Here is a 13299-nt window from a genome sequence, read left to right on the forward strand (position 1 = left end):
TGAACTTTTAACCGATGCAAACAAATTTATAAAAAAATAATAGGAAAACCGTGGAACTGAACTGAACCATTTAAGAGCAGTTCGATTCTTATAGTTAAATTTGCAGTTAAATGAACAAAATTGAACCATGTGTTTGTATTCGGTTCAGTCACAAAATACACCAAAAATCAAACCGAACTGAACTTTTACACCTTATATTTTATTGCATAGGGCATGGGTTAATATTGTAACTATAATTTCTTGGGTCGCTAGAATTTTACTACATATAAATATGACTTAATGGTGCGCCTATTTATTGGACATCATTTATTCATTTATAATGAATGTGGATACTATTTCGTTTATGCAATGTGGTTGGGAAAAAATGGTTGAGGTTTAAGTTTCTGTTTCGTGACACAATCAAGTGACTTTTAATTTAGTAAACTAATTTATTTGATAAAAAATAAACTTGTTTGTTGTGGGATGATTTATAAGTCTATATTTGATAAATAATTTAGAAGTGAATTATGAATTACAAGTTAAAGACCTTATTTTACACCAATCAACAAGCTTATAAAGTTAACCTTACTAGATATTTACTATATCATCAATTAGCTTATGAGGTTTTAGTTTTATGTTGCTAGCATATAAGCTTCCAATTACCTTATAAGTTCCAAGTGGACTTTTAAACTCTTAATTATCTTATAAGCTAGTTGTATAGAAAAAAGCACAAGAACAATTAAATGATTAATTTAAAGTTAAACAAAATTCCAAGGAAGTCATTGAAAAGTTTGGTAGGGTTGCACAAAAAACTAATAGAAAAATATATAATTGAGTAGGTTTGTAATTATATATTTTTAAAGTAAATCATACTCATAAAATTTAACTTAATTTTACTTATCATTTCTGCACCATAAGACATTACGGTCATTATATAAAAGGATGTCAATATAATTATACTTGCCTTTCTTGTGAGGTATTCCTGTAACGTATGTATATAAATTAGGGGAACACGTCAGTTGTTCCACTTTTTTGTACCACTTCATGTACTATCAATTTTAATTGCTGAAAAAAATTACTTAAATTAAAATTATTATTAAATATTTTTCTGACTAATCATACATTCTGACACATAGAATGACATAAAATAGCAAAACAATTGATCTGCTCCAGTTAGTTAGGGTGTAATTTTATATGTGTAAAAAACATATTTAATTTGTATAATTTCACAGTAAGATCATATTTAATCTTGTTTTTAATATTTGTTATGGGCCACTTAATAACAACTAACTCGGCCTGAATTAGGCTGCTACATCCAGCATAAGTTGCAAGTTAGAATTAATTGTATCAAAATAAATTGAGAAAAGCAATTAAATATGATCCAACTTATGTTTTTTATTTATTTATTTTATATAATGTTAGCCATTTAGTAGTCAGAAATTATTTTGGATATCGACTAATTTAAATCTGGTGAGAAACTTTATCCATGATCAAAACTCTTTAACTCTTCATTGTCAACTTATTCATTCACAAGACTTCAACATATAACTAAATTAAGGGCATCAAGCTACTCCAAATGGAACCAATATATATTAGTTAATCAATTTGAGTTCCAAGATATCATCTTTTAATATTTATTAATTGCTATAAATCCAATATTATGACAGTGTGTCAGTATCTCTTTTATGAATTAAAGATACATAATAGCATGAAATATAAGTGTGAGACATTTGTATTTATTCCCAAAAGATATCATTACTCACGTTTGATAAATTGGCATTTTTCCTAGAAATCGATTGTCATTTTATGGTTAATATTTTGGACTTGCATTATAAACTGTCGCAGATGTTACTTTTTATTTTGTCCTGGACGACAGTTTTGTAGTACAGGATATGGGCTAGAGCCCAACCCAACAGTATAGTCGGACAATAACCAACCATGAATGTTATTTTTATAGACTGTTTTGAAATTTAGATCCCATTTATTTTTAAATCTCATTACATCACTAAGCATATTTTTTCTACTATATCATTCAAAAAATGTAAGCATTAATAATATGAGTTTTATATGCTATTATATTATTTATCATTTTTCACTATTCAAAAAAAATAATTCAAATAAATGTTGAATAACATATTCACTGTATATAAATCTTTACATTAGTAATACATAGATATTATTAATCCATTCTCTCTCTCCATTTCTTCTGGATGCACCAATCCCATAGGGAGCACATCTGCTGTCCAACAGTGTGTACCATAAACTTGTGATTGATCAGAAAAATATTTAATAATTAAATTTTAACTTAAATATTTTTTTCTGACCAATTATAAGTTCATAACACATGAAGTGATACAAACATGTGTACTCAATTCCATAAATCTTATAATCATTCTTCTTCTTCTACTCAATCAAATCCATCAAACTTTTAATTTGTTATGATTAGTCTACTTCACCTTTAATCTGAATAGCGATTTTTTTATTCGCAAGTTGTTATCGACAAACCACTATCAGAGTGAGAAAATACTGCATTCCCTTTTCTTTTTTTAAATATTTGTTACCTGTCTGAATGTAATTTTTAAATATATTCTGGAAGATCCCAATCAGAATACAAAAAATTTAAATAGTATATTTTTCAACAACCACTTTCCGAAAGCTGAAATGTCGTATACAAAAATGAAAGGGCGAACAATATCTTTGTTAAAGTGATGGGATAAATGATTGAATGAGGAAAATGGAAGAGGATGGTTGTTTGAAAAATAGTCTATGGAATGAGGAAGAGGAGTAGAAAGATAGGAATGGAGGGAAAGAGCGTTATGGGAAATGTGTAAGATGAAAGGATCTAAAAACTAACTGTCAACAACAATATACTAATATCTTATTTTGGGTTTTATGAAGACAACCATCATAGTTACTACTCATCTCTTCCTATTTATAAGTCACATTTTTTAAAATTTATCTGTCCATAAATATAACTCCATTTACGTAGCATTAAATAATATATACTCATCCTTAACTATATTCTATATTTTTACTAATGAGAGTTACAACTATTTTTAACTGTTTTTTAGTACATGCAATTTACTTATAACTATTACACCAGCATGATTCATCCACTGTCCACACAAACCAAACATACCAAAATACTATGCAGGTTGACCGAGGCAATGATCATACTGACCAACAAAGAACAAACCCATGCAATGATCAAACTGACCAACAAAGCACAAAGCCTATTGATCAAGGAAACAAGCTTAAAGAGCATGACACTCACCAAAGACATCAAGCCAAAATCAAGAAACATGACCAAAGGCATTGCATCACACATCAAGCTAGGATCAAGGCAATTAACCAAAACATCATACCAACTGTCCAAGACTGTGACAATGCTTCTAATACACCAGATGATGTACCAAACATTTATATTACTGATGCACATCAGCAAGGGAGACTAGGTAAATAACTTGTTAAGCAACTTGTTAAGCAAGTTAGCCATATTTTGTTTGTTATAATTAGTTTGTTATTTAATTGAGTTAGTTAGGATTAGGTAGCTTTATCTTCTCATATAAATATGAGTTAGCGTTCCTTCAATATAATCAATTCAATTGTACTTTTATCTTCCATCAACAATAAGAGGTATTATTCAAAGTTTATTCTATCCTTTCTTCTGCCATGTCATTTCTTTCGCCATATCCTTTCTTTTGCTGTGTTCTTTCTTCAAGCTTTTCATAACTTGAGTCTTGTTGTTCTTTCACTTTCTTATAATAACTACGACGAAGGAGTATTTTTTAAGCAACTAGGTGGTGCATTATAAATTTCAAATGTTATAATGCTAGTGGGAATCACAAATGAAGGTGATGGTGCATTCAAATTTATCAATGAAACCAAAGTTTGATGTCATGATAGGGCTAAATGCTCCAAAACTAATTGATCCAACTCAAGAAAAGAATACAAGGAAATAAACCATGACAAACAATATGATATGAATTGAACTAGCTGATGGATAACCAGCTGTATCAAACCTAAAAAATTGAATCAAACCAAAACAATTAGTAAATTGATTCAAATTATCATGTCTAATCCCAATTATTGGATCTTGGTTTTAGTGTTTCTAGCATAAAGTTTTTTTAAATAACTTTTTTCTTCTAATTGCTCAAACAATTTTAAACTACTTTTACAGATAATAAATTATGCATTTTTTTAACTTATAGAGTTTCATTTTCTTCTATTATAAAAGTTACAAAAGTAATAATTCCTATAAAAAGTTAGAAAATGAGAAATATATTTGTTAATGCCGTGGATAAAACCACTCTTAATTATGCTCTTCGTAGTCATCAGTCACCAATGGACTTCGTTGTCTAAATCGAATCTCTTACCAGAATTTTCCTTACTATTTTTTTTTAATTGAATCTCTTAGCAGAATTGAAGGGTTAAGTTAAGAAATCATAGATAATGTGTACATACCCTGTGATGGTGAATGGGCCTTAATAGGTTCCATGTCAGCGGGTAACCACTTACTCAAATGGACTTTGTTATCTATATTTATTGAGTGGATTATGGTGCTTTTCCAAGTTAAAACTAAGTGATTTGAGTTAATTAGGCACTATTTACACACTAACAATGAATCATGTTTGAGGTGGGAAATCCATAGTCTAATAGGCTTTTTCTCTCTAAACAGTGGTTTTTTCTATAAATAAATATGGAACCAATTTTTATTTAAAGAGAAACAAATATATATTACTTGAATCATTCACTCATTTATATTTTTTTAATACTATCAAATGTATCACTTTAAATTTTTGGGTAATGAACTAGTTATTTTTAGGGTGTGTGATTGTCTCTTTCAATAAATGTCGTTCACAATAATTACATTTTTGACATTTTGATATTTCTGAAGATCTAGCATAACCTTATACCACCAAACCATACCTCACTCATTTATATTCTAAAAAGTATTATAATAGATGATAATTATATATTAAGAAATTGATGTTATGGACTAGGCCAAGTGTGTCTAATGATGAGACTCACTAATTATATCTCTTATAAAAACAAACCTACTAAATGGACGCCATAAATACAGAGCAAACAATAATCACAACGACCATGCTATTAAATGCTTCTCATTGCCCTAGAATATATCAAATAATATGTTAAGGTATGATTATCCTTATTTCGACGAACTGGAACTCTCCATATAAATGTTCTTTACCATAGTAGAAGCTCCACGTCCCTATTGTGAGAGATGTTGACATTCTACTACAAAACATGACCTAATTCGACTAAAAGAATTTTATTTAAAAAACTATTGGCATAAAGAGATGGAAGATAGAAAATATATGAGAGTTGGAACAAAAAGTTGTAATTATAAGATTTATCCAAAGAAAAAAGATATTTGGTTTGATATCCTATTACTCATATGAAAAATTGACTGAAGCATGCTCCACACAAGAAAAAAGAGAAGAATCTAGGTGCTTGACATTCACTTATCACAACCATGTTTAAAACTCTGTAACAAATACTCATCCCTTTTAGAATTAACCCTAAATTGATGGCATATATAGTATTCATTTTATGGTTTAATAAGGTTAATAAAAAATGGTTTTCCTTTTCCTTCCTTTCAGTTTCATCCTATGGTTCATTATTTTGGCCCACCTTGGTTTCTCTTTGTCGCCTTTGTCGGCTATCCCCACTGCACCTTTTACACAAAAAAAACCTCTTCCATCATTCATTCTCCTTATGTTTTGGTATTATTATCTTTCCATAGTAATGTCATCTCCATTGATTAGGAAGAAACACAATCATAGCACATAAAGCAACGTTGTAGATGATTTTAGGATGCAAAGTTATTGGTATTTTTTACCAAAATGAGGAAAGAGTAACACATCTAAAATTTCAAATAAGGGTTGTGGTCACTATTTTAGAGAGGGTCAAAATCTTAATGTTTCAAACTATTGAGGACAAATACAACTAATATAGCTATGATAAAATCTAACTCACTATGAGTGATCTAAATGGGATTGGTTCTAACATTGTATTAGAGTAATTGAGCATTGCAAATTCCATTTTAGAATTACCCTAATTGTTTGTAAATGATTATTAATTCATATTTTCTACCGATTTGAGATTTCAACACTTCAACATATATTTAAATATATCTATATGACCAAGTAGCCAATTTCATCTCTACTATTGATGATGCTTGGACCAAATTCAACGGATACAATATCACTTCCTACGCTAAAACAACCCAAATAATAAAAGTAATACTTAGCTGGTGGTTAATTTAAACATGCAAACCATGATTTCTACTTTAAAGGTTGTTAGGCCATGCTTGACAAGTCCATTTTGTTGGTCACCATAAATGATTTTGAATATATTCTCTATCTGAACTTGGTTACTAAACACTGGGAGGAGCATTAGCATTGGTTTAAATATGTTTTTTCTTTGTTTTACTTCTTTGTTTTTGTCTATCATGTTAAAAATAATAATGCCTTTTTAGTCCTATTTAAAACATAATTTTTGCTTTTGTATTTTCAGGAATAAGAAACAAATAAAAATTATATAAGAACTAGAATAAAAGCTATTGCATTTACAACATAAAAGTATATATGTTTAAGCCTTAAAAATATAAAAATAGAGAAAGAAGAAAATGAATCACCATGGTGAGGACTTGAATGTGCTTAATTACTTTGAAAGTAAACCTTAGGGGGTAACTACTGACAACAATGGAAAGCATATTGCAGAAAAAGTTCTTTGACTATTAAATTGAGGAAGGCATGAACTGAAGCAATCGAATCCAATATTTCTGATATGTGACAACCCCACAAAACTCTTATGAACTGTCCTTGCTTCTGACAATAAAATAAAATAAAAAGAACAAAGGTCCTTGATTAGAGAAAAAGAAGGTTTGACAATTGAAACATTAATACAAGTCAATATCGTTCAAAAAGTAGAAACCCACCACCATTCATACTCATTAATAATCCACCACAGAAGAAAAAAGCAGACAAAATATATATTAAAAAAAACCAATTCACAATACATTTCAGAAAACCTTATTTGATCACCCTTCACCCTTCGAATATCTATTATAGAAATGATCATCATATATTACATCTTACTTTTTGATAAGCAAAGAATGTATTTAATAAATACAAGGAGTGTTAACTCAACACAAGAAGAAATATTACAAAATGATTTTCTTAGAGGAAATATAAATACAACTTTTAGGATTGTTATACTAATTAATTAACAAGCTCTAAAGACGAATGATTAATTTTTGATTGAAACCAACACTACTATCTTAGGTGGATCAAATCCATTATATGAACTCATAATAAAGTGATACATTCACTAAGTGTATGGACTAATTTATACTTTAAACTTATTTAATTATATATTTAATCAGCAAAACAAATTAATATTTGTTTTTATTATTTTGTCTAATAAAATTCATCTTCCTTTTACGTATGGCTAGGTTACAATAGAAAAATTAAGTTGCATAGTTCTCTCTTGAAAATAGAATTAATTAATAGATTGATTTAATTTTTATTAATTTAGACAAGAAGAAAATAAGCAAATCGTAAACCTTCCTTCTTAGTTTGGAAGGTGGAAGAGATAACATACTAATGATTGCAACAACTTATAGAAAGAAAATAGACAAAGTAAATTGTGTTTGTTCTTCCAATGCATTAATGTTTTTGGGATATTTTTTGGTTGATTAAATCCTTGTTGGCTTTTCTTTTGCCTTCCTGATCATCTTGTTCTCATTTTTTCACCTTTATATTGTTGTTTTGAATTTTGTAATGTCTTTATGAAATGTTTTTTAAAAATAATAAATTAAATAAAACAATATTTTTAGTAATATTTTTTTATAAGTGCTGATTAATAATCCAATACTTAAAGATAATGATATTCGTACTGAAACATCTAAATAATTAAAAGAAAATATGATTGTTATGGTAAAAATATTTTATTAATTTTACAAAGTCACAAAAAATAATTAAAATGTCTCAGGTTGGGTAAGATATTTATTGACCTTATAATTAGTTTTACTCTGCAACAACCTTTATAAAATCCAAAAAATACTCATAAATAAGTAAAATTAATTATTTGGCTTTTTAAAACTACAAAAGTTATTACAATACCTTTTTTTCAGCAATCAAATTCATTAACAAAAAAAATAAGAAATTAGGAGAACAAGTAATACTCCTATTCACATAAACATTATATAAAACACCTAAGGAACCAATTAAAAAGGCTCAACACCCATCCCACCAAATGCTACAAAGAATTAAACATTACACCCAAGAATACAATAAGAAAGGTTTATCATCCATTTCATAAAAGAGTAATTGAAACAAAAAAAACAGACATCGAAAATGTTTCAATAATGCAGAAAGATTAATTCTATTATCTCATGAAATTGAGAGTTGTCAAATATAATTTTGTTCCTAATAACAAACAAAATAGTCCATATAATAACGAACCAGACTGACATCTGTTATTTGTATTTTATCTTTATCCATAACATATTTAAATGTAAAAATAAGTTACTAGAATATTTTTAGTAAGTAAAAGAAAAATTAGGTATTCAAGACACACTCATGCTACTAAGCTATTCAAAGAAGATAAAAATACCCAATCTATATACTAAAAAATACTAATATATTAACATTGGTAAAAAAATAAAAAATAAAAGGAAAAAAACCACTGCTCTTCACTCTCTTTTTCATTTGCATCATTGATAAAGTGAGCCAACGCATAAAGCCATCCCACAAACGAACTAAAACATTCTTTCTTGCACTAAGCCTGCAGCTCCAGACAAACAAGGTGAATTCTTTCTCTCTCTCTCTCAAGTCATCGTTGCTTTTCTCTTTCTTTTCTTTTAATTCATGTGGCCAAAGTTGAGTGTAGAAAATTTCCATGTCTTTTCTTAGATGCGCAATTCTGAGCTTTTTATTCTGTGTTTAGGGATTGTTCAAAAGCTGACACAAATATCAACTTCCACTAGATTTAAGAGTTTTTTGTATCGTTGTTTTCATTTTGTAGCTATATATATCTAGTATCTGAAGATGTTATGTTCATGATAGCTCCAAGCTCCACATATTTATTGACCTTCTATATATTTTTATACCCTTTTAATCAAGCTTTCGATCAGGTCAAAATACAAAAACACAGCTTTTGAATTTTTTTCCTCTTCACCTTTTAGCTCATGTGAAGATTGTTAAAGAACATGTTTATGAGAAGGTAGGAGTATCTATTATTGGTAAAAATTCTAAAAACCTTGTTTTGATTTTATTAAATTCTTTATTTTCTCCTAAAATATGTTATGTAAGTAAACATGAAGACACCAGGTTGTGAAAACTTTTGCCCATGAACACTTGTAATTTTTTGTCCCCTCTATTTTGGGGTTTCTCAGGAGATTCATCATCATGGATTCATGTTCAAGGCCAGTTATAGAGAAGAAAGCTCCTAGGCCACCACAAGAACCAGTGAATTGTCCAAGGTGCAGTTCAACCAACACCAAGTTCTGTTACTACAACAACTATAGCCTCACACAACCAAGATACTTCTGTAAGACGTGTAGAAGGTATTGGACAGAAGGTGGTTCTCTCAGAAATGTCCCTGTTGGAGGTGGTTCTAGGAAGAACAAGAAAGTCACTACAGCCTCAACCTCAGCATCATCAAAGGTTATAGATCCAGACCTAAACACACCAAGCCTCTCAATATCATCATCAGCTATAATTTCTAACTCCCAAAACCCTAAAATAATGCAAGGATCAGGTCATGATCTTAACCTTGCTTTCCCTTCTATGGATCACAATTACCATGGCATGTCTTCTTATGTTGACATGCCTAATGGTGATAACACCTAATGGTGATAACACCAATCATCATCATCACCAAAACTCTTCTGCTCCATCTTCTCTTTCTGCTTTGGAGCTGTTAAGATCTGGCATGGCTTCTAGGGGTTTGAATCCTTATGCTCCTAACTCATTGATGCCAAATTCAAATTCTCTTTACCCTCCATCTGGGTTTCCCATGCAAGAAGTTAAAGCAAATCTTGGCTTTTCAGTTGATCATGGGGCTGGGAATAATAGATCATATCATGATCAGGTTCAAGAGAATGGTGGGAGACTTTTGTTTCCTTTTGGAGATGTCAAGCAGCAGTTTTCTCATCATGCTGGTAGTGCTGAAGTGGAACATAATAATAAGGAACAAGGAAATTCATCAAGTACTGGATATTGGAGTGGAATGATTGGTGAAGGCTCATGGTAAGAAATGATAGAAATATTGGAAAGACAAGGAAGCTAATTCAGAACATGCATTATTATCTTCTTTATCTTACCTATTTTTCTTATTTTTCTTGGATCATTTGTCTGGGGATGTTAAGAAATTAACTATATAGGTTACACATGGTCACTTTATTCTGTATGAATTAACATTATCTTTATTATTTTCTGTATCAATTCTCTTTGTTAGTTATCTAATTGATTAAGAAAATATAATTCAATAAATATTAAAATCAAGTAATTTTAAATTATATTTTCTTAATCAACTCCAGAGTCACATGAAGAGAATTGTTACAGATGATAATAAAGGTGATGCTGTTCCAATTTGTATACACTGCATTTTCTATTTTGAGCATTGTGAGGATTTTACAGCTTATCTCTGTTGATTTTTACAGATTATATTATGAATAGATGAATATTATTAGACCCTTTTTTGTCCATGGCATGCACTTGTATTTATGAATTATTATGTAACAAGTAGTATCACCTTCATTTATGTATTTCAAATATTTAGTCCAAAAATAACTTTTGGGTGATGAAGGAGTTGGATTTTCAGGTTTGTAACCATAATTATATAGATTTTTAATTAAGTGCTTTGTGCTCTTTCCAGCTCCTATTTCTATCTATGTGTCTGCAAAAATTAGTGGGTTGTCAGCTTTTGTTGTCTAAATTATTATCACATCTGAGATTCTTCCAACTATGAAAGCATTTGTACGAATTATTCGAGAAAATAATAGGAAAATAAAACTGAAAAGGAAGGACAAGGGAGTGTTCTAAAATCTCAGTGTTTCAGCTGAATTTGGAATGTCACACCCACTTTTTTCCTATAAAAAAATGAATTTTAAACCATAATGTCAATTGCATGTGTACCATAACAGCGTGACTATGTAATTAACAAATAACAAATATTTTGAGAATTGGATTACCTGCTCCAACTAAACACTAACCTAATATAATTGATATCCCACTTGAAGTTTTAGTTAGTATGAAAGACTTCAATTTCATGAGTGTCATTTTATATGTCATCCATATACCTGCTTTTAATTATAGAATATTAGGGAGTCATAGTCTATGGTGATAAGTGAAAATTTTAAGGACCTCGGTGCAGAAGTTTATAGGTTCGAGTTTTACCTATAACAAATTAAAAAAAAATAAAGTTATAAGGTGATTCGATAATTATGGTGAATAATTGGAATGACTAAGGTTGATAGTTCGAATGTCACTCCCAACAAATACTAACATATCAATCAAAAAAAATTATAGAATATTCAACGACTCAAGAAAATTTTCAGAAGCCAACCTTCGTTTGGTATTTTAGTGGGGGCCTAAAACATTCCCTTGGACAAGTGGAAACTATTTCATCCACTCATGTCAATGGCTTTTTGATATGTTTGAGCAAGTGGACAAAATCAAAAATATTTTTTAACACATGATAGAAACACTCTCATATAGGACACACTCTAGCTAGACAAGTAATAGATAGTGGATTTTAAAATGTAAAGTCTATCTTAAAAATGAAGTAATAAGAACAACATTTTAGTTTTATAAGATTAATATTATACCAGTTGTTATAGGCAATGGTTAAATAATAAAATAAATAAAGGCTTAATTGTATTTTCTATTCCTTTACGTAGGGTTGTTTTGTCTTAGATTAATGTAATTATTTTTTGTTTGAGTTCTCACAATTCCAAAATATGTGTCTATCCTAATAAAGTTATTATGTAGTGATATATCTTAAAAAGTTTCAAATTAACAATATTGCCCAATAAATATGCTTACATATGGTACCCAAATAATATTTTTAAAAATTATTTTAATGATATCTAATTTAAAAAATATTTTAATGTAATTTATTTAAAAATTACATATTAAAAATACCGAAGTAGTGTTGCATGCATGTAAGCATGTTTATGGAGGTAATTTCTCAATGTGTAATCTTGTCATGCATGTTAGCAAATAATGTTGCAAAGTCTAAGACAAAATAACAACTATTTATAGGGACCTAAAAATGAAGCCAAAAATAAATTTTATCAACTCATCTCATATTCCTTAAGGAAATCAGTTCAAATCCCACTACTAATGTGAGCATCTTGGTGTGTAATTTTTAAAAATATTTTTGAATGTATTTAAGGTATATCATGCCCTAGTAAACCATGCATGCAGGATTCAATGCACCTTATTATTTTGTCAATAAAATATTATATTGGGAAATTGAAAAAGTATACTTTCTTTTAACCATTATCATTATCTCAGGATAATGATGATTATCACAGTTGAAATATCGTGTGCAGAAAATTGTAAATATGGTTTAATATCATCAATATATCATATTTTGAGTTCAAATCCGAAAAGTCGACAAAATACTTTCCTCATTTCTCGGCTTTCTTTATGGGTGTACCTTCATCTTTGAAAATCAAAATGTTTTTTACTAGTTATTAACAGAATTTTGAAACGGGTGACGACTTATATAAGTATCATGTTGTTATCAGCAACTAAATTTTATTAATAAAAAAATAGTAAAATAGGAGAACAAATAATACTTTTATTCACAAATATCAAAACTAACAAGCAGAAAGAGGAATAAATGGATATGCGTGAGTTGTTATTTGTCACTACAGCTTTCCTGGAAATAAATACAAGTCAAATGAGTTTAGTCTATTTTTATACTAAAATCTAAAACAAAAATTTGACTATAAAATGGTTTAAATATAAATGCCATTCAATCATATCCGAAAGGCCTTAGTGCCATGTCGTCCTTCTTTTTTGGTTTCATCTCATCAATCAATACAGGGAAAAAACTTTTCCTTGAATTTAATTTTGTATCTTAGTGTTAAAATGTCCGAAAAATAACTATTTTTTCCTTTGCAAAGTTAGAGGAACCTAATCTATCATTTTATGTAAATTTTGTTGTGCATTCTCTTCTGTCTCTAACTTTAAATGAGAAAAGACATTTGTGAGAAAAAATGTTCACCCAATTTCAAATGAGTTGTTTTGGATACATGATTATTATTATAATAACTAG

General features: G+C 29.1%; 1 pseudogene; it reads left to right on the forward strand.

Annotated features, from left to right (window-relative positions):
- Positions 8821-10715, forward strand: LOC109355721 (annotated as a pseudogene).

The sequence above is a fragment of the Lupinus angustifolius genome, chromosome LG09 (genome assembly GCF_001865875.1).
Source record: "Lupinus angustifolius cultivar Tanjil chromosome LG09, LupAngTanjil_v1.0, whole genome shotgun sequence".
NCBI classification, from domain to species: domain Eukaryota; kingdom Viridiplantae; phylum Streptophyta; class Magnoliopsida; order Fabales; family Fabaceae; genus Lupinus; species Lupinus angustifolius.